A 20,699-nucleotide genomic window follows, 5' to 3' on the forward strand; every position below is an offset into this window, starting at 1 on the left:
GACAAAGAAAATGGCGATGTAGTTACTTTGCTAATTAACTTTGTCATATGAAAATTAAGTCTGCAAGTACCCTAGATTTCCTTCGTTGGAACTTTTACCGGAAATCTTAAAGCGCATGGTCGTCGTACCGAATCGATAGAGCTGAAAAAGAGCTTTCAAATGCACATAAACACGACCTATTTCGGATGATCCAGTCAAGAAATATGACCTTTAAAGTTTGAACCATTTTCGATGTAATGTGCTAATAAATCGTAGATATCTGCCCGTTTGTTTGTCTACGACCATACCACGATGAACACACCTGTTCTCGTCCGATCACGGAAGTTAAGCATCGTCGGGCCGGGATAGTACATGGATAGGGGACCGCCTGGGAACTCCCGGTGTCGTAGGCTATTGACTTTTTCACGTTACATTATTTATCATTACGACTGTGACGTATCTTTTTTACGCAATAGCCGCTGAGTAAATCAAGTAAGGGACGTGATTAGAAGTTTCTTTCACTTCAAAACGGCTACGATCTGGCAGCAATAAATGCGCCACGTCGCAAATGAATGGATTACGAGCGTCAGACAAAGAAAATAGCGATGTAGTTAATTTGCTAATTAACTTTGTCATATGAAAATTAAGTCTGAAAGTACCCTAGATTGCCTTTGTTGGAACTTTTTACCGGAAATCTTAAAGCGCATGGTTATCGTAATTAATGGATAGCGCTTGAAATGAGCTTTCAAATGCACATAAACACGACCTATTTCGGATGATCCAGTCAAGAAATATGACCTTTAAAGTTTGAACCATTTTCGATGTAATGTGCTAAAAAATCGTAGATATCTGCCCGTTTGTTTGTCTACGACCATACCACGATGAACACACCTGTTCTCGTCCGATCACGGAAGTTAAGCATCGTCGGGCCGGGATAGTACATGGATACGGGACCGCCTGGGAACTCCCGGTGTCGTAGGCTATTGACTTTTTCACGTTACATTATTTATCATTACGACTGTGACGTATCTTTTTTACGCAATAGCCGCTGAGTAAATCAAGTAAGGGACGTGATTAGAAGTTTCTTTCACTTCAAAACGGCTACGATCTGGCAGCAATAAATGCGCCACGTCGCAAATGAATGGATTACGAGCGTCAGACAAAGAAAATAGCGATGTAGTTAATTTGCTAATTAACTTTGTCATATGAAAATTAAGTCTGAAAGTACCCTAGATTGCCTTTGTTGGAACTTTTTACCGGAAATCTTAAAGCGCATGGTTATCGTAATTAATGGATAGCGCTTGAAATGAGCTTTCAAATGCACATAAACACGACCTATTTCGGATGATCCAGTCAAGAAATATGACCTTTAAAGTTTGAACCATTTTCGATGTAATGTGCTAATAAATCGTAGATATCTGCCCGTTTGTTTGTCTACGACCATACCACGATGAACACACCTGTTCTCGTCCGATCACGGAAGTTAAGCATCGTCGGGCCGGGATAGTACATGGATAGGGGACCGCCTGGGAACTCCCGGTGTCGTAGGCTATTGACTTTTTCACGTTACATTATTTATCATTACGACTGTGACGTATCTTTTTTACGCAATAGCCGCTGAGTAAATCAAGTAAGGGACGTGATTAGAAGTTGCTTTCACTTCAAAACGGCTACGATCTGGCAGCAATAAATGCGCCACGTCGCAAATGAATGGATTACGAGCGTCAGACAAAGAAAATAGCGATGTAGTTAATTTGCTAATTAACTTTGTCATATGAAAATTAAGTCTGAAAGTACCCTAGATTGCCTTTGTTGGAACTTTTTACCGGAAATCTTAAAGCGCATGGTTATCGTAATTAATGGATAGCGCTTGAAATGAGCTTTCAAATGCACATAAACACGACCTATTTCGGATGATCCAGTCAAGAAATATGACCTTTAAAGATTAAACCATTTTCGATGTAATGTGCTAATAAATCGTAGATATCTGCCCGTTTGTTTGTCTACGACCATACCACGATGAACACACCTGTTCTCGTCGGATCATGGAAGTTAAGCATCGTCGGCCCGAGATAGTACTTGGATGGGGGACCGCCTGGGAACTCCCGGTGTCGTAGGCTATTGACTTTTTCACGTTACATTATTTATCATTACGACTGTGACATATCTTTTTTACGCAATAGCCGCTGAGTAAATCAAGTAAGGGACGTGATTAGAAGTTTCTTTCCATTCAAAACGGCTACAATCTTGCTGCAATAAATGCGCCACGTCGCAAATGAATGGATTACGAGCGTCAGACAAAGAAAATAGCGATGTAGTTACTTTGCTAATTAACTTTGTCATATGAAAATTAAGTCTGAAAGTACCCTAGATTGCCTTCGTTGGAACTTTTTACCGGAAATCATAAAGCGCATTATTGTTGCCAAGAATCGATAGCGCTTAAAAAGAGCTTTCAAATGCACATAAACACGACCTATTTCGGATGATCCAGTCAAGAAATATGACCTTTAAATTTTGAACCATTTTCTATGTAATGTGCTAATAAATCGTAGATATCTGCCCGTTTGTTTGTCTACGACCATACCACGATGAACACACCTGTTCTCGTCCGATCACGGAAGTTAAGCATCGTCGGGCCGGGATAGTACATGGATAGGGGACCGCCTGGGAACTCCCGGTGTCGTAGGCTATTGACTTTTTCACGTTACATTATTTATCATTACGACTGTGACGTATCTTTTTTACGCAATAGCCGCTGAGTAAATCAAGTAAGGGACGTGATTAGAAGTTTCTTTCACTTCAAAACGGCTACGATCTGGCAGCAATAAATGCGCCACGTCGCAAATGAATGGATTACGAGCGTCAGACAAAGAAAATAGCGATGTAGTTAATTTGCTAATTAACTTTGTCATATGAAAATTAAGTCTGAAAGTACCCTAGATTGCCTTTGTTGGAACTTTTTACCGGAAATCTTAAAGCGCATGGTTATCGTAATTAATGGATAGCGCTTGAAATGAGCTTTCAAATGCACATAAACACGACCTATTTCGGATGATCCAGTCAAGAAATATGACCTTTAAAGTTTGAACCATTTTCGATGTAATGTGCTAATAAATCGTAGATATCTGCCCGTTTGTTTGTCTACGACCATACCACGATGAACACACCTGTTCTGGTCCGATCACGGAAGTTAAGCATCGTCGGGCCGGGATATTACATGGATAGGGGACCGCCTGGGAACTCCCGGTGTCGTAGGCTATTGACTTTTTCACGTTACATTATTTATCATTACGACTGTGACGTATCTTTTTTACGCAATAGCCGCTGAGTAAATCAAGTAAGGGACGTGATTAGAAGTTTCTTTCACTTCAAAACGGCTACGATCTGGCAGCAATAAATGCGCCACGTCGCAAATGAATGGATTACGAGCGTCAGACAAAGAAAATAGCGATGTAGTTAATTTGCTAATTAACTTTGTCATATGAAAATTAAGTCTGAAAGTACCCTAGATTGCCTTTGTTGGAACTTTTTACCGGAAATCTTAAAGCGCATGGTTATCGTAATTAATGGATAGCGCTTGAAATGAGCTTTCAAATGCACATAAACACGACCTATTTCGGATGATCCAGTCAAGAAATATGACCTTTAAAGATTAAACCATTTTCGATGTAATGTGCTAATAAATCGTAGATATCTGCCCGTTTGTTTGTCTACGACCATACCACGATGAACACACCTGTTCTCGTCGGATCATGGAAGTTAAGCATCGTCGGGCCGGGATAGTACTTGGATGGGGGACCGCCTGGGAACTCCCGGTGTCGTAGGCTATTGACTTTTTCACGTTACATTATTTATCATTACGACTGTGACATATCTTTTTTACGCAATAGGCGCTGAGTAAATCAAGTAAGGGACGTGATTAGAAGTTTCTTTCCATTCAAAACGGCTACAATCTTGCTGCAATAAATGCGCCACGTCGCAAATGAATGGATTACGAGCGTCAGACAAAGAAAATAGCGATGTAGTTACTTTGCTAATTAACTTTGTCATATGAAAATTAAGTCTGAAAGTACCCTAGATTGCCTTCGTTGGAACTTTTTACCGGAAATCTTAAAGCGCATTATTGTCGTAAAGAATCCATAGCGCTTAAAAAGAACTTTCAAATGCACATAAACACGAACTATTTCCGATCACCCAGTCAAGAATTATGATCTTTAAAGCTCGAACCATTTTCGATGTAATGTGCTAATAAATCGTAGATATCTACCCGCATGTTTGTCTACGACCATACCACGATGAACACACCTGTTCTCGTCCGATCACGGAAGTTAAGCATCGTCGGGCCGGGATAGTACTTGGATGGGGGACCGCCTGGGAACTCCCGGTGTCGTAGGCTATTGACTTTTTCACGTTACATTATTTATCATTACGACTGTGACGTATCTTTTTTACGCAATAGCCGCTGAGTAAATCAAGTAAGGGACTTGATTAGAAGTTTCTTTCCCTTCAAAACGGCTACGATCTGGCTGCAATAAATGCGCCACGACGCAAATGAATGAATTACGAGCGTCAGACAAAGAAAATGGCGATGTAGTTAATTTGCTAAATAACTTTGTCATATGAAAATTAAGTCTGAAAGTACCCTAGATTGCCTTCGTTGGAACTTTTTACTGGAAATCTTAAAGCGCATGGTTGTCGTAATTAATGGATAGCGCTTGAAATGAGCTTTCAAATGCACATAAACACGACCTATTTCGGATGATCCAGTCAAGAAATATGACCTTTAAAGTTTAAACCATTTTCGATGTAATGTGCTATCAAATCGTAGATATCTGCCCGTTTGTTTGTCTACGACCATACCACGATGAACACACCTGTTCTCGTCGGATCACGGAAGTTAAGCATAGTCGGGCCGGGATAGTACTTGGATGGGGGACCGCCTGGGAACTCCCGGTGTCGTAGGCTATTGACTTTTTCACGTTACATTATTTATCATTACGACTGTGACGTATCTTTTTTACGCAATAGCCGCTGAGTAAATCAAGTAAGGGACGTGATTAGAAGTTTCTTTCCATTCAAAACGGCTACAATCTGGCTGCAATAAATGCGCCACGTCGCAAATCAATGGATTACGAGCGTCAGACAAAGAAAATGGCGATGTAGTTACTTTGCTAATTAACTTTGTCATATGAAAATTAAGTCTGCAAGTACCCTAGATTTCCTTCGTTGGAACTTTTACCGGAAATCTTAAAGCGCATGGTCGTCGTACCGAATCGATAGCGCTGAAAAAGAGCTTTCAAATGCACATAAACACGACCTATTTCGGATGATCCAGTCAAGAAATATGACCTTTAAAGATTAAACCATTTTCGATGTAATGTGCTAATAAATCGTAGATATCTGCCCGTTTGTTTGTCTACGACCATACCACGATGAACACACCTGTTCTCGTCGGATCATGGAAGTTAAGCATCGTCGGGCCGGGATAGTACTTGGATGGGGGACCGCCTGGGAACTCCCGGTGTCGTAGGCTATTGACTTTTTCACGTTACATTATTTATCATTACGACTGTGACATATCTTTTATACGCAATAGCCGCTGAGTAAATCAAGTAAGGGACGTGATTAGAAGTTTCTTTCCATTCAAAACGGCTACAATCTTGCTGCAATAAATGCGCCACGTCGCAAATGAATGGATTACGAGCGTCACACAAAGAAAATGGCGATGTAGTTACTTTGCTAATTAACTTTGTCATATGAAAATTAAGTCTGAAAGTACCCTAGATTGCCTTCGTTGGAACTTTTTACCGGAAATCATAAAGCGCATTATTGTTGACAAGAATCGATAGCGCTTAAAAAGAGCTGTCAAATGCACATAAACACGACCTATTTCGGATGATCCAGTCAAGAAATATGACCTTTAAAGTTTGAACCATTTTCGATGTAATGTGCTAATAAATCGTAGATATCTGCCCGTTTGTTTGTCTACGACCATACCACGATGAACACACCTGTTCTCGTCCGATCACGGAAGTTAAGCATCGTCGGGCCGGGATAGTACTTGGATAGGGGACCGCCTGGGAACTCCCGGTGTCGTAGGCTATTGACTTTTTCACGTTACATTATTTATCATTACGACTGTGACGTATCTTTTTTAGGCAATAGCCGCTGAGTAAATCAAGTAAGGGACGTGATTAGAAGTTTCTTTCACTTCAAAACGGCTACGATCTGGCAGCGATAAATGCGCCACGTCGCAAATGAATGGATTACGAACGTCAGACAAAGAAAATGGCGATGTAGTTAATTTGCTAATTAACTTTGTCATATGAAAATTAAGTCTGAAAGTACCCTAGATTGCCATCGTTGGAACTTTTTACCGGAAATCATAAAGCGCATTATTGTTAAAAAGAATCGATAGCGCTTAAAAAGAGCTTTCAAATGCACATAAACACGACCTATTTCGGATGATCCAGTCAAGAAATATGACCTTTAAAGTTTGAACCATTTTCGATGTAATGTGGTAATAAATCGTAGATATCTGCCCGTTTGTTTGTCTACGACCATACCACGATGAACACACCTGTTCTCGTCCGATCACGGAAGATAAGCATCGTCGGGGCGGGATAGTACTTGGATGGGAGACCGCCTGGGAACTCCCGGTGTCGTAGGCTATTGACTTTTTCACGTTACATTATTTATCATTACGACTGTGACGTATCTTTTTTAGGCAATAGCCGCTGAGTAAATCAAGTAAGGGACGTGATTAGAAGTTTCTTTCACTTCAAAACGGCTACGATCTAGCAGCAATAAATGCGCCACGTCGCAAATGACTGGATTACGAGCGTCACACAAAGAAAATGGCGATGTAGTTACTTTGCTAATTAACTTTGTCATATGAAAATTAAGTCTGAAAGTACCCTAGATTGCCTTCGTTGGAACTTTTTACCGGAAATCATAAAGCGCATTATTGGTGACAAAAATCGATAGCGCTTAAAAAGAGCTTTCAAATGCACATAAACACGAACTATTTCCGATCACCCAGTCAAGAATTATGATCTTTAAAGTTCGAACCATTTTCGATGTAATGTGCTAATAAATCGTAGATATCTACCCGCATGTTTGTCTACGACCATACCACGATGAACAAACCTGTTCTCGTCCGATCACGGAAGTTAAGCATCGTCGGGCCGAGATAGTACTTGGATGGGGGACCGCCTGGGAACTCCCGGTGTCGTAGGCTATTGACTTTTTCACGTTACATTATTTATCATTACGACTGTGACGTATCTTTTTTACGCAATAGCCGCTGAGTAAATCAAGTAAGGGACTTGATTAGAAGTTTCTTTCCCTTCAAAACGGCTACAATCTTGCTGCAATAAATGCGCCACGTCGCAAATGAATGGATTACGAGCGTCACACAAAGAAAATGGCGATGTAGTTACTTTGCTAATTAACTTTGTCATATGAAAATTAAGTCTGAAAGTACCCTAGATTGCCTTCGTTGGAACTTTTTACCGGAAATCATAAAGCGCATTATTGTTGACAAGAATCGATAGCGCTTAAAAAGAGCTGTCAAATGCACATAAACACGACCTATTTCGGATGATCCAGTCAAGAAATATGACCTTTAAAGTTTGAACCATTTTCGATGTAATGTGCTAATAAATCGTAGATATCTGCCCGTTTGTTTGTCTACGACCATACCACGATGAACACACCTGTTCTCGTCCGATCACGGAAGTTAAGCATCGTCGGGCCGGGATAGTACTTGGATAGGGGACCGCCTGGGAACTCCCGGTGTCGTAGGCTATTGACTTTTTCACGTTACATTATTTATCATTACGACTGTGACGTATCTTTTTTAGGCAATAGCCGCTGAGTAAATCAAGTAAGGGACGTGATTAGAAGTTTCTTTCACTTCAAAACGGCTACGATCTGGCAGCGATAAATGCGCCACGTCGCAAATGAATGGATTACGAACGTCAGACAAAGAAAATGGCGATGTAGTTAATTTGCTAATTAACTTTGTCATATGAAAATTAAGTCTGAAAGTACCCTAGATTGCCATCGTTGGAACTTTTTACCGGAAATCATAAAGCGCATTATTGTTAAAAAGAATCGATAGCGCTTAAAAAGAGCTTTCAAATGCACATAAACACGACCTATTTCGGATGATCCAGTCAAGAAATATGACCTTTAAAGTTTGAACCATTTTCGATGTAATGTGGTAATAAATCGTAGATATCTGCCCGTTTGTTTGTCTACGACCATACCACGATGAACACACCTGTTCTCGTCCGATCACGGAAGATAAGCATCGTCGGGGCGGGATAGTACTTGGATGGGAGACCGCCTGGGAACTCCCGGTGTCGTAGGCTATTGACTTTTTCACGTTACATTATTTATCATTACGACTGTGACGTATCTTTTTTAGGCAATAGCCGCTGAGTAAATCAAGTAAGGGACGTGATTAGAAGTTTCTTTCACTTCAAAACGGCTACGATCTAGCAGCAATAAATGCGCCACGTCGCAAATGACTGGATTACGAGCGTCACACAAAGAAAATGGCGATGTAGTTACTTTGCTAATTAACTTTGTCATATGAAAATTAAGTCTGAAAGTACCCTAGATTGCCTTCGTTGGAACTTTTTACCGGAAATCATAAAGCGCATTATTGGTGACAAAAATCGATAGCGCTTAAAAAGAGCTTTCAAATGCACATAAACACGAACTATTTCCGATCACCCAGTCAAGAATTATGATCTTTAAAGTTCGAACCATTTTCGATGTAATGTGCTAATAAATCGTAGATATCTACCCGCATGTTTGTCTACGACCATACCACGATAAACAAACCTGTTCTCGTCCGATCACGGAAGTTAAGCATCGTCGGGCCGAGATAGTACTTGGATGGGGGACCGCCTGGGAACTCCCGGTGTCGTAGGCTATTGACTTTTTCACGTTACATTATTTATCATTACGACTGTGACGTATCTTTTTTACGCAATAGCCGCTGAGTAAATCAAGTAAGGGACTTGATTAGAAGTTTCTTTCCCTTCAAAACGGCTACGATCTGGCTGCAATAAATGCGCCACGACGCAAATGAATGAATTACGAGCGTCAGACAAAGAAAATGGCGATGTAGTTAATTTGCTAAATAACTTTGTCATATGAAAATTAAGTCTGAAAGTACCCTAGATTGCCTTCGTTGGAACTTTTTACTGGAAATCTTAAAGCGCATGGTTGTCGTAATTAATGGATAGCGCTTGAAATGAGCTTTCAAATGCACATAAACACGACCTATTTCGGATGATCCAGTCAAGAAATATGACCTTTAAAGTTTAAACCATTTTCGATGTAATGTGCTATCAAATCGTAGATATCTGCCCGTTTGTTTGTCTACGACCATACCACGATGAACACACCTGTTCTCGTCGGATCACGGAAGTTAAGCATCGTCGGGCCGGGATAGTACTTGGATGGGGAACCGCCTGGGAACTCCCGGTGTCGTAGGCTATTGACTTTTTCACGTTACATTATTTATCATTACGACTGTGACATATCTTTTTTACGCAATAGCCGCTGAGTAAATCAAGTAAGGGACGTGATTAGAAGTTTCTTTCCATTCAAAACGGCTACAATCTTGCTGCAATAAATGCGCCACGTCGCAAATGAATGGATTACGAGCGTCAGACAAAGAAAATAGCGATGTAGTTACTTTGCTAATTAACTTTGTCATATGAAAATTAAGTCTGCAAGTACCCTAGATTTCCTTCGTTGGAACTTTTACCGGAAATCTTAAAGCGCATGGTCGTCGTACCGAATCGATAGCGCTGAAAAATAGCTTTTAAATGCACATAAACACGACCTATTTCGGATAATCCAGTCAAGAAATATGACCTCTAAACGTTAAACCATTTTCGATGTAATGTGCTAATAAATCGTAGATATCTGCCCGTTTGTTTGTCTACGACCATACCACGATGAACACACCTGTTCTCGTCCGATCACGGAAGTTAAGCATCGTCGGGCCGGGATAGTACTTGGATAGGGGACCGCCTGGGAACTCCCGGTGTCGTAGGCTATTGACTTTTTCACGTTACATTATTTATCATTACGACTGTGACGTATCTTTTTTAGGCAATAGCCGCTGAGTAAATCAAGTAAGGGACGTGATTAGAAGTTTCTTTCACTTCAAAACGGCTACGATCTGGCAGCGATAAATGCGCCACGTCGCAAATGAATGGATTACGAACGTCAGACAAAGAAAATGGCGATGTAGTTAATTTGCTAATTAACTTTGTCATATGAAAATTAAGTCTGAAAGTACCCTAGATTGCCATCGTTGGAACTTTTTACCGGAAATCATAAAGCGCATTATTGTTAAAAAGAATCGATAGCGCTTAAAAAGAGCTTTCAAATGCACATAAACACGACCTATTTCGGATGATCCAGTCAAGAAATATGACCTTTAAAGTTTGAACCATTTTCGATGTAATGTGGTAATAAATCGTAGATATCTTCCCGTTTGTTTGTCTACGACCATACCACGATGAACACACCTGTTCTCGTCCGATCACGGAAGATAAGCATCGTCGGGGCGGGATAGTACTTGGATGGGGGACCGCCTGGGAACTCCCGGTGTCGTAGGCTATTGACTTTTTCACGTTACATTATTTATCATTACGACTGTGACGTATCTTTTTTAGGCAATAGCCGCTGAGTAAATCAAGTAAGGGACGTGATTAGAAGTTTCTTTCACTTCAAAACGGCTACGATCTAGCAGCAATAAATGCGCCACGTCGCAAATGACTGGATTACGAGCGTCACACAAAGAAAATGGCGATGTAGTTACTTTGCTAATTAACTTTGTCATATGAAAATTAAGTCTGAAAGTACCCTAGATTGCCTTCGTTGGAACTTTTTATCGGAAATCATAAAGCGCATTATTGGTGACAAAAATCGATAGCGCTTAAAAAGAGCTTTCAAATGCACATAAACACGAACTATTTCCGATCACCCAGTCAAGAATTATGATCTTTAAAGTTCGAACCATTTTCGATGTAATGTGCTAATAAATCGTAGATATCTACCCGCATGTTTGTCTACGACCATACCACGATGAACACACCTGTTCTCGTCCGATCACGGAAGTTAAGCATCGTCGGGCCGAGATAGTACTTGGATGGGGGACCGCCTGGGAACTCCCGGTGTCGTAGGCTATTGACTTTTTCACGTTACATTATTTATCATTACGACTGTGACGTATCTTTTTTACGCAATAGCCGCTGAGTAAATCAAGTAAGGGACTTGATTAGAAGTTTCTTTCCCTTCAAAACGGCTACGATCTGGCTGCAATAAATGCGCCACGACGCAAATGAATGAATTACGAGCGTCAGACAAAGAAAATGGCGATGTAGTTAATTTGCTAAATAACTTTGTCATATGAAAATTAAGTCTGAAAGTACCCTAGATTGCCTTCGTTGGAACTTTTTACTGGAAATCTTAAAGCGCATGGTTGTCGTAATTAATGGATAGCGCTTGAAATGAGCTTTCAAATGCACATAAACACGACCTATTTCGGATGATCCAGTCAAGAAATATGACCTTTAAAGTTTAAACCATTTTCGATGTAATGTGCTATCAAATCGTAGATATCTGCCCGTTTGTTTGTCTACGACCATACCACGATGAACACACCTGTTCTCGTCGGATCACGGAAGTTAAGCATCGTCGGGCCGGGATAGTACTTGGATGGGGGACCGCCTGGGAACTCCCGGTGTCGTAGGCTATTGACTTTTTCACGTTACATTATTTATCATTACGACTGTGACATATCTTTTTTACGCAATAGCCGCTGAGTAAATCAAGTAAGGGACGTGATTAGAAGTTTCTTTCCATTCAAAACGGCTACAATCTTGCTGCAATAAATGCGCCACGTCGCAAATGAATGGATTACGAGCGTCAGACAAAGAAAATAGCGATGTAGTTACTTTGCTAATTAACTTTGTCATATGAAAATTAAGTCTGCAAGTACCCTAGATTTCCTTCGTTGGAACTTTTACCGGAAATCTTAAAGCGCATGGTCGTCGTACCGAATCGATAGCGCTGAAAAATAGCTTTTAAATGCACATAAACACGACCTATTTCGGATAATCCAGTCAAGAAATATGACCTCTAAACGTTAAACCATTTTCGATGTAATGTGCTAATAAATCGTAGATATCTGCCCGTTTGTTTGTCTACGACCATACCACGATGAACACACCTGTTCTCGTCCGATCACGAAAGTTAAGCATCGTCGGGCCGGGATAGTACTTGGATGGGGGACTGCCTGGGAACTCCCGGTGTCGTAGGCTATTGACTTTTTCACGTTACATTATTTATCATTACGACTGTGACGTATCTTTTTTACGCAATAGCCGCTGAGTAAATCAAGTAAGGGACGTTATTAGAAGTTTCTTTCCCTTCAAAACGGCTACGATCTGGCTGCAATAAATGCGCCACGTCGCAAATCAATGGATTACGAGCGTCAGACAAAGAAAATAGCGATGTAGTTACTTTGCTAATTAACTTTGTCATATGAAAATTAAGTCTGAAAGTACCCTAGATTGCCTTCGTTGGAACTTTTTACCGGAAATCATAAAGCGCATTATTGGTGACAAGAATCGATAGCGCTTAAAAAGAGCTTTCAAATGCACATAAACACGAACTATTTCCGATCACCCAGTCAAGAATTATGATCTTTAAAGTTCGAACCATTTTCGATGTAATGTGCTAATAAATCGTAGATATCTACCCGCATGTTTGTCTACGACCATACCACGATGAACACACCTGTTCTCGTCCGATCACGGAAGTTAAGCATCGTCGGGCCGGGATAGTACTTGGATGGGGGACCGCCTGGGAACTCCCGGTGTCGTAGGCTATTGACTTTTTCACGTTACATTATTTATCATTACGACTGTGACGTATCTTTTTTACGCAATAGCCGCTGAGTAAATCAAGTAAGGGACTTGATTAGAAGTTTCTTTCCCTTCAAAACGGCTACGATCTGGCTGCAATAAATGCGCCACGACGCAAATGAATGAATTACGAGCGTCAGACAAAGAAAATGGCGATGTAGTTAATTTGCTAAATAACTTTGTCATATGAAAATTAAGTCTGAAAGTACCCTAGATTGCCTTCGTTGGAACTTTTTACTGGAAATCTCAAAGCGCATGGTTGTCGTAATTAATGGATAGCGCTTGAAATGAGCTTTCAAATGCACATAAACACGACCTATTTCGGATGATCCAGTCAAGAAATATGACCTTTAAAGTTTAAACCATTTTCGATGTAATGTGCTATCAAATCGTAGATATCTGCCCGTTTGTTTGTCTACGACCATACCACGATGAACACACCTGTTCTCGTCGGATCACGGAAGTTAAGCATCGTCGGGCCGGGATAGTACTTGGATGGGGGACCGCCTGGGAACTCCCGGTGTCGTAGGCTATTGACTTTTTCACGTTACATTATTTATCATTACGACTGTGACATATCTTTTTTACGCAATAGCCGCTGAGTAAATCAAGTAAGGGACGTGATTAGAAGTTTCTTTCCATTCAAAACGGCTACAATCTTGCTGCAATAAATGCGCCACGTCGCAAATGAATGGATTACGAGCGTCAGACAAAGAAAATAGCGATGTAGTTACTTTGCTAATTAACTTTGTCATATGAAAATTAAGTCTGCAAGTACCCTAGATTTCCTTCGTTGGAACTTTTACCGGAAATCTTAAAGCGCATGGTCGTCGTACCGAATCGATAGCGCTGAAAAATAGCTTTCAAATGCACATAAACACGACCTATTTCGGATAATCCAGTCAAGAAATATGACCTCTAAACGTTAAACCATTTTCGATGTAATGTGCTAATAAATCGTAGATATCTGCCCGTTTGTTTGTCTACGACCATACCACGATGAACACACCTGTTCTCGTCCGATCACGAAAGTTAAGCATCGTCGGGCCGGGATAGTACTTGGATGGGGGACTGCCTGGGAACTCCCGGTGTCGTAGGCTATTGACTTTTTCACGTTACATTATTTATCATTACGACTGTGACGTATCTTTTTTACGCAATAGCCGCTGAGTAAATCAAGTAAGGGACGTTATTAGAAGTTTCTTTCCCTTCAAAACGGCTACGATCTGGCTGCAATAAATGCGCCACGTCGCAAATCAATGGATTACGAGCGTCAGACAAAGAAAATGGCGATGTAGTTACTTTGCTAATTAACTTTGTCATATGAAAATTAAGTCTGAAAGTACCCTAGATTGCCTTCGTTGGAACTTTTTACCGGAAATCATAAAGCGCATTATTGTTGCCAAGAATCGATAGCGCTTAAAAAGAGCTTTTAAATGCACATAAACACGACCTATTTCGGATGATCCAGTCAAGAAATATGACCTTTAAAGTTTGAACCATTTTCGATGTAATGTGCTAATAAATCGTAGATATCTGCCCGTTTGTTTGTCTACGACCATACCACGATGAACACACCTGTTCTCGTCCGATCACGGAAGTTAAGCATCGTCGGGCCGGGATAGTACATGGATAGGGGACCGCCTGGGAACTCCCGGTGTCGTAGGCTATTGACTTTTTCACGTTACATTATTTATCATTACGACTGTGACGTATCTTTTTTACGCAATAGCCGCTGAGTAAATCAAGTAAGGGACGTGATTAGAAGTTTCTTTCACTTCAAAACGGCTACGATCTGGCAGCAATAAATGCGCCACGTCGCAAATGAATGGATTACGAGCGTCAGACAAAGAAAATAGCGATGTAGTTAATTTGCTAATTAACTTTGTCATATGAAAATTAAGTCTGAAAGTACCCTAGATTGCCTTTGTTGGAACTTTTTACCGGAAATCTTAAAGCGCATGGTTATCGTAATTAATGGATAGCGCTTGAAATGAGCTTTCAAATGCACATAAACACGACCTATTTCGGATGATCCAGTCAAGAAATATGACCTTTAAAGTTTGAACCATTTTCGATGTAATGTGCTAATAAATCGTAGATATCTGCCCGTTTGTTTGTCTACGACCATACCACGATGAACACACCTGTTCTCGTCCGATCACGGAAGTTAAGCATCGTCGGGCCGGGATAGTACATGGATAGGGGACCGCCTGGGAACTCCCGGTGTCGTAGGCTATTGACTTTTTCACGTTACATTATTTATCATTACGACTGTGACGTATCTTTTTTACGCAATAGCCGCTGAGTAAATCAAGTAAGTGACGTGATTAGAAGTTTCTTTCACTTCAAAACGGCTACGATCTGGCAGCAATAAATGCGCCACGTCGCAAATGAATGGATTACGAGCGTCAGACAAAGAAAATAGCGATGTAGTTAATTTGCTAATTAACTTTGTCATATGAAAATTAAGTCTGAAAGTACCCTAGATTGCCTTTGTTGGAACTTTTTACCGGAAATCTTAAAGCGCATGGTTATCGTAATTAATGGATAGCGCTTGAAATGAGCTTTCAAATGCACATAAACACGACCTATTTCGGATGATCCAGTCAAGAAATATGACCTTTAAAGATTAAACCATTTTCGATGTAATGTGCTAATAAATCGTAGATATCTGCCCGTTTGTTTGTCTACGACCATACCACGATGAACACACCTGTTCTCGTCGGATCATGGAAGTTAAGCATCGTCGGGCCGGGATAGTACTTGGATGGGGGACCGCCTGGGAACTCCCGGTGTCGTAGGCTATTGACTTTTTCACGTTACATTATTTATCATTACGACTGTGACATATCTTTTTTACGCAATAGCCGCTGAGTAAATCAATTAAGGGACGTGATTAGAAGTTTCTTTCCATTCAAAACGGCTACAATCTTGCTGCAATAAATGCGCCACGTCGCAAATGAATGGATTACGAGCGTCAGACAAAGAAAATAGCGATGTAGTTACTTTGCTAATTAACTTTGTCATATGAAAATTAAGTCTGAAAGTACCCTAGATTGCCTTCGTTGGAACTTTTTACCGGAAATCTTAAAGCGCATTATTGTCGTAAAGAATCCATAGCGCTTAAAAAGAACTTTCAAATGCACATAAACACGAACTATTTCCGATCACCCAGTCAAGAATTATGATCTTTAAAGTTCGAACCATTTTCGATGTAATGTGCTAATAAATCATAGATATCTACCCGTATGTTTGTCTACGACCATACCACGATGAACACAGCTGTTCTCGTCCGATCACGGAAGTTAAGCATCGTCGGGCCGGGATAGTACTTGGATGGGGGACCGCCTGGGAACTCCCGGTGTCGTAGGCTATTGACTTTTTCACGTTACATTATTTATCATTACGACTGTGACGTATCTTTTTTACGCAATAGCCGCTGAGTAAATCAAGTAAGGGACTTGATTAGAAGTTTCTTTCCCTTCAAAACGGCTACGATCTGGCTGCAATAAATGCGCCACGACGCAAATGAATGAATTACGAGCGTCAGACAAAGAAAATGGCGATGTAGTTAATTTGCTAAATAACTTTGTCATATGAAAATTAAGTCTGAAAGTACCCTAGATTGCCTTCGTTGGAACTTTTTACTGGAAATCTTAAAGCGCATGGTTGTCGTAATTAATGAATAGCGCTTGAAATGAGCTTTCAAATGCACATAAACACGACCTATTTCGGATGATCCAGTCAAGAAATATGACCTTTAAAGTTTAAACCATTTTCGATGTAATGTGCTATCAAATCGTAGATATCTGCCCGTTTGTTTGTCTACGACCATACCACGATGAACACACCTGTTCTCGTCGGATCACGGAAGTTAAGCATAGTCGGGCCGGGATAGTACTTGGATGGGGGACCGCCTGGGAACTCCCGGTGTCGTAGGCTATTGACTTTTTCACGTTACATTATTTATCATTACGACTGTGACGTATCTTTTTTACGCAATAGCCGCTGAGTAAATCAAGTAAGGGACGTGATTAGAAGTTTCTTTCCATTCAAAACGGCTACAATCTGGCTGTAATAAATGCGCCACGTCGCAAATCAATGGATTACGAGCGTCAGACAAAGAAAATGTCGATGTAGTTACTTTGCTAATTAACTTTGTCATATGAAAATTAAGTCTGCAAGTACCCTAGATTTCCTTCGTTGGAACTTTTACCGGAAATCTTAAAGCGCATGGTTGTCTTACCGAATCGATAGCGCTGAAAAAGAGCTTTCAAATGCACATAAACACGACCTATTTCGGATGATCCAGTCAAGAAATATGACCTTTAAAGATTAAACCATTTTCGATGTAATGTGCTAATAAATCGTAGATATCTGCCCGTTTGTTTGTCTACGACCATACCACGATGAACACACCTGTTCTCGTCGGATCATGGAAGTTAAGCATCGTCGGGCCGGGATAGTACTTGGATGGGGGACCGCCTGGGAACTCCCGGTGTCGTAGGCTATTGACTTTTTCACGTTACATTATTTATCATTACGACTGTGACATATCTTTTATACGCAATAGCCGCTGAGTAAATCAAGTAAGGGACGTGATTAGAAGTTTCTTTCCATTCAAAACGGCTACAATCTTGCTGCAATAAATGCGCCACGTCGCAAATGAATGGATTACGAGCGTCACACAAAGAAAATGGCGATGTAGTTACTTTGCTAATTAACTTTGTCATATGAAAATTAAGTCTGAAAGTACCCTAGATTGCCTTCGTTGGAACTTTTTACCGGAAATCATAAAGCGCATTATTGTTGACAAGAATCGATAGCGCTTAAAAAGAGCTGTCAAATGCACATAAACACGACCTATTTCGGATGATCCAGTCAAGAAATATGACCTTTAAAGTTTGAACCATTTTCGATGTAATGTGCTAATAAATCGTAGATATCTGCCCGTTTGTTTGTCTACGACCATACCACGATGAACACACCTGTTCTCGTCCGATCACGGAAGTTAAGCATCGTCGGGCCGGGATAGTACTTGGATAGGGGACCGCCTGGGAACTCCCGGTGTCGTAGGCTATTGACTTTTTCACGTTACATTATTTATCATTACGACTGTGACGTATCTTTTTTAGGCAATAGCCGCTGAGTAAATCAAGTAAGGGACGTGATTAGAAGTTTCTTTCACTTCAAAACGGCTACGATCTAGCAGCAATAAATGCGCCACGTCGCAAATGACTGGATTACGAACGTCAGACAAAGAAAATGGCGATGTAGTTAATTTGCTAATTAACTTTGTCATATGAAAATTAAGTCTGAAAGTACCCTAGATTGCCATCGTTGGAACTTTTTACCGGAAATCATAAAGCGCATTATTGTTAAAAAGAATCGATAGCGCTTAAAAAGAGCTTTCAAATGCACATAAACACGACCTATTTCGGATGATCCAGTCAAGAAATATGACCTTTAAAGTTTGAACCATTTTCGATGTAATGTGCTAATAAATCGTAGATATCTGCCCGTTTGTTTGTCTACGACCATACCACGATGAACACACCTGTTCTCGTCCGATCACGGAAGTTAAGCATCGTCGGGCCGGGATAGTACATGGATAGGGGACCGCCTGGGAACTCCCGGTGTCGTAGGCTATTGACTTTTTCACGTTACATTATTTATCATTACGACAGTGACGTATCTTTTTTAGGCAATAGCCGCTGAGTAAATCAAGTAAGCGACGTGATTAGAAGTTTCTTTCACTTCAAAACGGCTACGATCTGGCAGCAATAAATGCGCCACGTCGCAAATGAATGGATTACGAGCGTCAGACAAAGAAAATAGCGATGTAGTTAATTTGCTAATTAACTTTGTCATATGAAAATTAAGTCTGAAAGTACCCTAGATTGCCTTTGTTGGAACTTTTTACCGGAAATCTTAAAGCGCATAGTTATCGTAATTAATGGATAGCGCTTGAAATGAGCTTTCAAATGCACATAAACACGACCTATTTCGGATGATCCAGTCAAGAAATATGACCTTTAAAGTTTAAACCATTTTCGATGTAATGTGCTAATAAATCGTAGATATCTGCCCGTTTGTTTGTCTACGACCATACCACGATGAACACACCTGTTCTCGTCCTATCACGGAAGTTAAGCATCGTCGGGTCGGGATAGTACTTGGATGGGGCACCGCCTGGGATCTTCCGGTGTCGTAGGCTATTGACTATTTCACGTTACATTATTTATCATTACGACTGTGACGTATCTTTTTTACGCACTAGCCGCTGAGTAAATCAAGTAAGGGACGTGATTAGCAGTTGTTTTCCCTTCAAAACGGCTACGATCTAGCAGCAATAAATGCGCCACGTCGCAAATGACTGGATTACGAGCGTCACACAAAGAAAATGGCGATGTAGTTACTTTGCTAATTAACTTTGTCATATGAAAATTAAGTCTGAAAGTACCCTAGATTGCCTTCGTTGGAACTTTTTACCGGAAATCAGAAAGCGCATTATTGGTGACAAGAATCGATAGCGCTTAAAAAGAGCTTTCAAATGCACATAAACACGACCTATTTCGGGTGATCCAGTCAAGAAATATGACCTTTAAAGTTTGAACCATTTTCGATGTAATGTGCTAATAAATCGTAGATATCTGCCCGTTTGTTTGTCTACGACCATACCACGATGAACACACCTGTTCTCGTCCGATCACGGAAGTTAAGCATCGTCGGGCCGGGATAGTACTTGGATGGGGGACCGCCTGGGAACTCCCGGTGTCGTAGGCTATTGACTTTTTCACGTTACATTATTTATCATTACGACTGTGACGTATCTTTTTTACGCAATAGCCGCTGAGTAAATCAAGTAAGGGACTTGATTAGAAGTTTCTTTCCCTTCAAAACGGCTATGATCTGGCTGCAATAAATGCGCCACGACGCAAATGAATGAATTACGAGCGTCAGACAAAGAAAATGGCGATGTAGTTAATTTGCTAATTAACTTTGTCATATGAAAATTAAGTCTGAAAGTACCCTAGATTGCCTTCGTTGGAACTTTTTACTGGAAATCTTAAAGCGCATGGTTGTCGTAATTAATGGATAGCGCTTGAAATGAGCTTTCAAATGCACATAAACACGACCTATTTCGGATGATCCAGTCAAGAAATATGACCTTTAAAGTTTAAACCATTTTCGATGTAATGTGCTATCAAATCGTAGATATATGCCCGTTTGTTTGTCTACGATCATACCACGATGAACACACCTGTTCTCGTCGGATCACGGAAGTTAAGCATAGTCCGGCCGGGATAGTACTTGGATGGGGGACCGCCTGGGAACTCCCGGTGTCGTAGGCTATTGACTTTTTCACGTTACATTATTTATCATTACGACTGTGACATATCTTTTTTACGCAATAGCCGCTGAGTAAATCAAGTAAGGGACGTGATTAGAAGTTTCTTTCCATTCAAAACGGCTACAATCTTGCTGCAATAAATGCGCCACGTCGCAAATGAATGGATTACGAGCGTCAGACAAAGAAAATAGCGATGTAGTTACTTTGCTAATTAACTTTGTCATATGAAAATTAAGTCTGCAAGTACCCTAGATTTCCTTCGTTGGAACTTTTACCGGAAATCTTAAAGCGCATGGTCGTCGTACCGAATTGATAGCGCTTAAAAAGAGCTTTCAAATGCACATAAACACGACCTATTTCGGATAATCCAGTCAAGAAATATGACCTTTAAACGTTAA

The 20,699-nt window shown here is 40.6% G+C and overlaps 34 non-coding genes and 2 pseudogenes across 34 annotated transcripts; all 36 read left to right on the forward strand.

Moving 5' to 3' along the window:
• Positions 1–273: 273 nt before the first annotated feature.
• On the forward strand, positions 274–392 carry LOC130617308 (5S ribosomal RNA). The gene has a single exon (XR_008978385.1). It is a non-coding gene; the product is annotated as a 5S ribosomal RNA (ribosomal RNA).
• A 450-nt stretch (positions 393–842) lies between these two features.
• LOC130618301 (5S ribosomal RNA) lies at positions 843–961 on the forward strand. Its single transcript, XR_008979374.1, has one exon. It is a non-coding gene; the product is annotated as a 5S ribosomal RNA (ribosomal RNA).
• A 450-nt stretch (positions 962–1,411) lies between these two features.
• Positions 1,412–1,530, forward strand: LOC130617309 (5S ribosomal RNA). Its single transcript, XR_008978386.1, has one exon. It is a non-coding gene; the product is annotated as a 5S ribosomal RNA (ribosomal RNA).
• A 450-nt stretch (positions 1,531–1,980) lies between these two features.
• LOC130618298 (5S ribosomal RNA) lies at positions 1,981–2,099 on the forward strand. The gene has a single exon (XR_008979372.1). It is a non-coding gene; the product is annotated as a 5S ribosomal RNA (ribosomal RNA).
• Positions 2,100–2,549: 450 nt separating this feature from the next.
• LOC130617310 (5S ribosomal RNA) lies at positions 2,550–2,668 on the forward strand. The gene has a single exon (XR_008978388.1). It is a non-coding gene; the product is annotated as a 5S ribosomal RNA (ribosomal RNA).
• A 450-nt stretch (positions 2,669–3,118) lies between these two features.
• On the forward strand, positions 3,119–3,237 carry LOC130618495 (5S ribosomal RNA; annotated as a pseudogene).
• Positions 3,238–3,687: 450 nt separating this feature from the next.
• On the forward strand, positions 3,688–3,806 carry LOC130616812 (5S ribosomal RNA). The gene has a single exon (XR_008977891.1). It is a non-coding gene; the product is annotated as a 5S ribosomal RNA (ribosomal RNA).
• Positions 3,807–4,256: 450 nt separating this feature from the next.
• LOC130615259 (5S ribosomal RNA) lies at positions 4,257–4,375 on the forward strand. The gene has a single exon (XR_008976348.1). It is a non-coding gene; the product is annotated as a 5S ribosomal RNA (ribosomal RNA).
• Positions 4,376–4,825: 450 nt separating this feature from the next.
• On the forward strand, positions 4,826–4,944 carry LOC130616825 (5S ribosomal RNA). Its single transcript, XR_008977905.1, has one exon. It is a non-coding gene; the product is annotated as a 5S ribosomal RNA (ribosomal RNA).
• Positions 4,945–5,393: 449 nt separating this feature from the next.
• On the forward strand, positions 5,394–5,512 carry LOC130616813 (5S ribosomal RNA). The gene has a single exon (XR_008977893.1). It is a non-coding gene; the product is annotated as a 5S ribosomal RNA (ribosomal RNA).
• A 450-nt stretch (positions 5,513–5,962) lies between these two features.
• Positions 5,963–6,081, forward strand: LOC130616315 (5S ribosomal RNA). The gene has a single exon (XR_008977398.1). It is a non-coding gene; the product is annotated as a 5S ribosomal RNA (ribosomal RNA).
• A 450-nt stretch (positions 6,082–6,531) lies between these two features.
• Positions 6,532–6,650, forward strand: LOC130617494 (5S ribosomal RNA). Its single transcript, XR_008978571.1, has one exon. It is a non-coding gene; the product is annotated as a 5S ribosomal RNA (ribosomal RNA).
• Positions 6,651–7,100: 450 nt separating this feature from the next.
• Positions 7,101–7,219, forward strand: LOC130617381 (5S ribosomal RNA). The gene has a single exon (XR_008978459.1). It is a non-coding gene; the product is annotated as a 5S ribosomal RNA (ribosomal RNA).
• Positions 7,220–7,669: 450 nt separating this feature from the next.
• On the forward strand, positions 7,670–7,788 carry LOC130616316 (5S ribosomal RNA). Its single transcript, XR_008977399.1, has one exon. It is a non-coding gene; the product is annotated as a 5S ribosomal RNA (ribosomal RNA).
• Positions 7,789–8,238: 450 nt separating this feature from the next.
• Positions 8,239–8,357, forward strand: LOC130617495 (5S ribosomal RNA). The gene has a single exon (XR_008978572.1). It is a non-coding gene; the product is annotated as a 5S ribosomal RNA (ribosomal RNA).
• Positions 8,358–8,807: 450 nt separating this feature from the next.
• Positions 8,808–8,926, forward strand: LOC130618031 (5S ribosomal RNA). The gene has a single exon (XR_008979107.1). It is a non-coding gene; the product is annotated as a 5S ribosomal RNA (ribosomal RNA).
• Positions 8,927–9,376: 450 nt separating this feature from the next.
• On the forward strand, positions 9,377–9,495 carry LOC130616381 (5S ribosomal RNA). The gene has a single exon (XR_008977464.1). It is a non-coding gene; the product is annotated as a 5S ribosomal RNA (ribosomal RNA).
• A 449-nt stretch (positions 9,496–9,944) lies between these two features.
• On the forward strand, positions 9,945–10,063 carry LOC130616317 (5S ribosomal RNA). The gene has a single exon (XR_008977400.1). It is a non-coding gene; the product is annotated as a 5S ribosomal RNA (ribosomal RNA).
• A 450-nt stretch (positions 10,064–10,513) lies between these two features.
• LOC130617644 (5S ribosomal RNA) lies at positions 10,514–10,632 on the forward strand. The gene has a single exon (XR_008978721.1). It is a non-coding gene; the product is annotated as a 5S ribosomal RNA (ribosomal RNA).
• A 450-nt stretch (positions 10,633–11,082) lies between these two features.
• Positions 11,083–11,201, forward strand: LOC130616292 (5S ribosomal RNA). The gene has a single exon (XR_008977374.1). It is a non-coding gene; the product is annotated as a 5S ribosomal RNA (ribosomal RNA).
• A 450-nt stretch (positions 11,202–11,651) lies between these two features.
• Positions 11,652–11,770, forward strand: LOC130615903 (5S ribosomal RNA). The gene has a single exon (XR_008976989.1). It is a non-coding gene; the product is annotated as a 5S ribosomal RNA (ribosomal RNA).
• Positions 11,771–12,219: 449 nt separating this feature from the next.
• Positions 12,220–12,338, forward strand: LOC130616880 (5S ribosomal RNA). The gene has a single exon (XR_008977960.1). It is a non-coding gene; the product is annotated as a 5S ribosomal RNA (ribosomal RNA).
• Positions 12,339–12,788: 450 nt separating this feature from the next.
• Positions 12,789–12,907, forward strand: LOC130615261 (5S ribosomal RNA). The gene has a single exon (XR_008976350.1). It is a non-coding gene; the product is annotated as a 5S ribosomal RNA (ribosomal RNA).
• A 450-nt stretch (positions 12,908–13,357) lies between these two features.
• Positions 13,358–13,476, forward strand: LOC130615904 (5S ribosomal RNA). The gene has a single exon (XR_008976991.1). It is a non-coding gene; the product is annotated as a 5S ribosomal RNA (ribosomal RNA).
• Positions 13,477–13,925: 449 nt separating this feature from the next.
• Positions 13,926–14,044, forward strand: LOC130616881 (5S ribosomal RNA). Its single transcript, XR_008977961.1, has one exon. It is a non-coding gene; the product is annotated as a 5S ribosomal RNA (ribosomal RNA).
• A 450-nt stretch (positions 14,045–14,494) lies between these two features.
• LOC130617311 (5S ribosomal RNA) lies at positions 14,495–14,613 on the forward strand. The gene has a single exon (XR_008978389.1). It is a non-coding gene; the product is annotated as a 5S ribosomal RNA (ribosomal RNA).
• Positions 14,614–15,063: 450 nt separating this feature from the next.
• On the forward strand, positions 15,064–15,182 carry LOC130617313 (5S ribosomal RNA). The gene has a single exon (XR_008978391.1). It is a non-coding gene; the product is annotated as a 5S ribosomal RNA (ribosomal RNA).
• Positions 15,183–15,632: 450 nt separating this feature from the next.
• On the forward strand, positions 15,633–15,751 carry LOC130616814 (5S ribosomal RNA). The gene has a single exon (XR_008977894.1). It is a non-coding gene; the product is annotated as a 5S ribosomal RNA (ribosomal RNA).
• A 450-nt stretch (positions 15,752–16,201) lies between these two features.
• On the forward strand, positions 16,202–16,320 carry LOC130616468 (5S ribosomal RNA). Its single transcript, XR_008977549.1, has one exon. It is a non-coding gene; the product is annotated as a 5S ribosomal RNA (ribosomal RNA).
• A 450-nt stretch (positions 16,321–16,770) lies between these two features.
• LOC130616826 (5S ribosomal RNA) lies at positions 16,771–16,889 on the forward strand. The gene has a single exon (XR_008977906.1). It is a non-coding gene; the product is annotated as a 5S ribosomal RNA (ribosomal RNA).
• Positions 16,890–17,338: 449 nt separating this feature from the next.
• Positions 17,339–17,457, forward strand: LOC130616815 (5S ribosomal RNA). Its single transcript, XR_008977895.1, has one exon. It is a non-coding gene; the product is annotated as a 5S ribosomal RNA (ribosomal RNA).
• A 450-nt stretch (positions 17,458–17,907) lies between these two features.
• Positions 17,908–18,026, forward strand: LOC130616319 (5S ribosomal RNA). Its single transcript, XR_008977402.1, has one exon. It is a non-coding gene; the product is annotated as a 5S ribosomal RNA (ribosomal RNA).
• Positions 18,027–18,476: 450 nt separating this feature from the next.
• On the forward strand, positions 18,477–18,595 carry LOC130617314 (5S ribosomal RNA). Its single transcript, XR_008978392.1, has one exon. It is a non-coding gene; the product is annotated as a 5S ribosomal RNA (ribosomal RNA).
• A 450-nt stretch (positions 18,596–19,045) lies between these two features.
• On the forward strand, positions 19,046–19,164 carry LOC130618637 (5S ribosomal RNA; annotated as a pseudogene).
• Positions 19,165–19,614: 450 nt separating this feature from the next.
• Positions 19,615–19,733, forward strand: LOC130615262 (5S ribosomal RNA). The gene has a single exon (XR_008976351.1). It is a non-coding gene; the product is annotated as a 5S ribosomal RNA (ribosomal RNA).
• A 450-nt stretch (positions 19,734–20,183) lies between these two features.
• On the forward strand, positions 20,184–20,302 carry LOC130618209 (5S ribosomal RNA). Its single transcript, XR_008979284.1, has one exon. It is a non-coding gene; the product is annotated as a 5S ribosomal RNA (ribosomal RNA).
• The last annotated feature ends 397 nt before the right edge of the window (positions 20,303–20,699 follow it).

Source organism: Hydractinia symbiolongicarpus, chromosome 11 (genome assembly GCF_029227915.1).
Source record: "Hydractinia symbiolongicarpus strain clone_291-10 chromosome 11, HSymV2.1, whole genome shotgun sequence".
NCBI lineage: Eukaryota > Metazoa > Cnidaria > Hydrozoa > Anthoathecata > Hydractiniidae > Hydractinia > Hydractinia symbiolongicarpus.